A 3,465-nucleotide genomic window follows, 5' to 3' on the forward strand; every position below is an offset into this window, starting at 1 on the left:
TTCCATCTGTGACAAGATGGAGAAGCTATGCTTCCTGGTCCGCATCAGTTCCCTGGCTGGGCCAGCAGGAAACAGCTGTCCTCTGGCTCCTTGGCTCCAGCGTGTGTGGGGTGGCATCTTGTTCTATGTCTTCAGCCTGACTGCAGCTGACCTCGTCACATTCTGCTGCCGCGTTACTTCTGTCTTCTCCGGGCCACCTTCAGCAATCCAGCAGCGATTGCTCGTATCACAGGGCTACGCATATACAGTGCCAAATCAAGCACCACATGGTCCCACGGCCCATCTGGTAGCGCTCCAAGCACAATCACCAAGTCTTGTATGTCCTGATACAGGTCCTGTCTGCATGGTCAAGGACCCTGTGGGGGTGCTGCACTGAGCTCCTAAACTCTTTTGGTAGTTATCGTAAGGAAATGCTGGCTTTATCACAGCTGCATGGCGAATATCTTCTCTCTGGATCCAGCATGGCCCTGCTGAGCAGAATCCTCTGTAACTCCAGAAAGATGCCAATGTCCAGGCTGTATGTGGCCATCATGGTCACGGTGTAGGTCTTCCTCCTCTGTGGCCTGCCCTGTGGCACTCACTGATCCCTACTATGCTGACATAATTTCTGTTCCTCTCTTTTGTCATTATTCAGTTATAGTTGCCCTCTCCTGTGTCAAGAGCTGAGCCTACCCCATTGTTTACTGTGCTGGCTCCTGAGGCCAATGGTGGCCGCAGTGGAGCCTGAATCTGCTTCTCCTGAATCTGTGTTCATCCCGACGTGGATGAACAAAGAGAGAGCCACCCTCCGGGTACTCTAGAATTACCAGGATGCTGGGGGATAGAATGATAAAGAGTCTCTGGCCCCGTCAGACACCGGCAGCTTTGAAGGCCCACACTGAAGTCACCTGCCGGACTCAACTTGTTTCCGGAAACGCCTCCACATCGATGTTCTTAACTAGCTTTGCTTCTTTTATTTAGAGATTGACATCAGAAATAATAATCTCTCTAACCCTTTGGACATATCAGTGAAGTTCTCAACTTCCTCCCCAGTATTTATCAAAAGCTTTTCTTGCAATTTTCAGTGCAAAGGGAAAAAACTGCTATCAAAAGTATAAACATGGAAATTATAAGCAGTTTACACAAGGAGGTATTGAAAAGGGTTTCTTCTTTTCCTCTCAAACTATTCCCCAGAGAATTTAGTTTTATTCTATGGTCAGAAAATTGCTCCGAGGAGGAAGGAGGGGGTGAGGCCACGTGGCCAACGCTGTGTTTCAGGGGTGGTGCTTGGTCGGGCCGACGCCACCGGCTGGGGCGTTCCTCTGGGAAGCAGGCAGAGGCCGCCTGTCCAGGGGGCCTCGGCCACTATGCGGGGGTGGCCAAAGCTCCAGCAGCCGCCGTTTGATACAGTCACAGCCTGTGGTAGAACGGCGGCGCCTGACTCTGCCAGAACACTCATCCTGAAACATCGCATCAACTGGTGCGATGGAAAAGGAGAAAGATTTAGCTCTTCACCAGACTGGCCGGAACAGTGGTGTCAAACACAGTGCAATTTACTATAAGCCAGAATTTCTGAAAGCTAAATTGTGTGTAGAAGGCTCAGCTCTAACCTATGGGTGCGGTAACCTCGCGGGACTTCCCTGCAATGTGGTTAACAGTAGCTGTTGAAAGGGGAAATTCCCGGGCTCCGGGCCCTGTGAAGAGAGGCCTGAAGAGTGGAGTCCTAGGCGGAGACTGACCCAGCGGGATGAAAAAGAAGGAACCCTACTCCAGGGGTCAGCGGGTAGCTTCGTCATTTGCCGAGGAGTTCCAAGAAGTAGGTGGCTCTGTCTTGAAAGATTTCGAGGTAAAAGATACTGAAATAGCTAAAAAGGAAAAAAAAAGCCCTTCAAGGATGGGATGAAATATCCAATTGCTGTCACACACCTAACGGAGAGGAAATTCAGTGTCGCTGTGTCGTGACATGCGCAGAACTTTACTCTGACCTTATTTCAGAGTTGAGAGGCTGTGTCCCTGGCCCTCAAATCGTCCCATTCTGGGGAGATTACCTGCTCCTAAGGCCGGAAAAGGAAATAACCCGGCCCCGGAGAACCGCTGCCTAAGGCTTCATCAAGGTTGGACGGCAGTATTTGGCAAGGCCTAAGGCAGTGCTTGCCTCTAGGCAGGAAAGCTACAGGCGCTTTGACTTCGATGCCAGAGGTGCTACAGAAACAGTTCTCAGGAGTGGTTTCCTTAAACTGTTGCTCCAGAACTTCTCTAATGGCGCTCAGTGAAACAGCGAGGCATCTTCAAAAGTTCGTCCTGATTACCGTCAGCAGAGTACTCTGAGGCCCTGCTGACGTAAGAGCCCCGGCCCTGAACAGAGATGGAAACGTGGTAGACGGTTTCGTGTTTGATAGAGGAGCTGGGGAAATTGGAGATCGTGTTCTTCATGGGAGAAACCCACCTTCTCCCACGGCTACTGCTTCCTGGCAATTTCTAGATTGACAGCGGGTGAAGTACAGTAAAGATTTAAGTCGTGAACAAGGACGGGAGCCGCGTTTACCTTATAGTCCCTATATCAGCAACAAGGTTCTGCCAGTTGCGTTTTTAAATTATAATTTAAGAAAATTATTTTAAAACCATACTTTTTAGGCTAAAATAAATTGACTTATTAACAGGATATAACCAGATACAATAGTTTAAAAAAAAAAAATTCAGGTCCATGTTCTTGTGAACAAAGAAACAAAGTGTGTCTGCTCCTGTCCCAGAACCTTGGGTTTATAAGAGATTTACCTCAACACGTGGTGATTGAGGAAGGGCTCCTACAGAACATTTGGGAAGGCAGCATAAAAAATGAGCTGTCACTGAAATCAATGTTTGGCTTTATAATATTCAAGTTTTTTTCTTTCCTGGAAGAAAATATGTCACAGTATATTGTAGAATGTGACATTCTTTTAATCTGAAGAGTCAAGAAAACTTACATTATTTAACAGTGTTTTTATTTAGAAACTGGAGATGGTTGATTTTAAAAAAATAAATGAAATTTCACATTTCTAAGTAGCATAAACAAACAAGAGAGAGACTTGCTCCAAATAGAAGATTGGCTGAAAAGAGAGTTCTTCAATATCTGAACATCACTGGATCTAAGGCAAGTGCCCACTTTAGAGGCGGCCTTCACCAGCATAAAACGGTCCGAGAAGCTGCGGTTAGCAAAGGACTTCTGGTGCACTGGCCTTTGGCATCATGACGAGCTTAGGTCGAGCTATTACACTGTGGCCTTTGTCCTTGAGAACTGGCAAGTGGTTTTTTAGTTCTCTCCTCCATCCACACAGAGTCTAGAGAGCTGTCTCTTTAGTTCAAATCCTAGGATACATGGCAGAAGCTTCAATACACTTCATCTTGGTAGTGGGCAAGTGAATGCTTGTATGAATGACATGTATGATTCGACAACGGTGATGCGTGCCCTGAGTGTGTCCTTACAGTTGATTTCCTCAGGATAAAAAC

At 47.2% G+C, this 3,465-nt stretch overlaps 1 pseudogene; it reads left to right on the forward strand.

Annotated features, from left to right (window-relative positions):
* The first annotated feature begins 1,726 nt into the window (after nucleotides 1–1,726).
* On the forward strand, nucleotides 1,727–2,501 carry LOC110544662 (L-2-hydroxyglutarate dehydrogenase, mitochondrial-like; annotated as a pseudogene).
* The last annotated feature ends 964 nt before the right edge of the window (nucleotides 2,502–3,465 follow it).

Source organism: Meriones unguiculatus, chromosome 1, assembly GCF_030254825.1.
Source record: "Meriones unguiculatus strain TT.TT164.6M chromosome 1, Bangor_MerUng_6.1, whole genome shotgun sequence".
NCBI classification, from domain to species: domain Eukaryota; kingdom Metazoa; phylum Chordata; class Mammalia; order Rodentia; family Muridae; genus Meriones; species Meriones unguiculatus.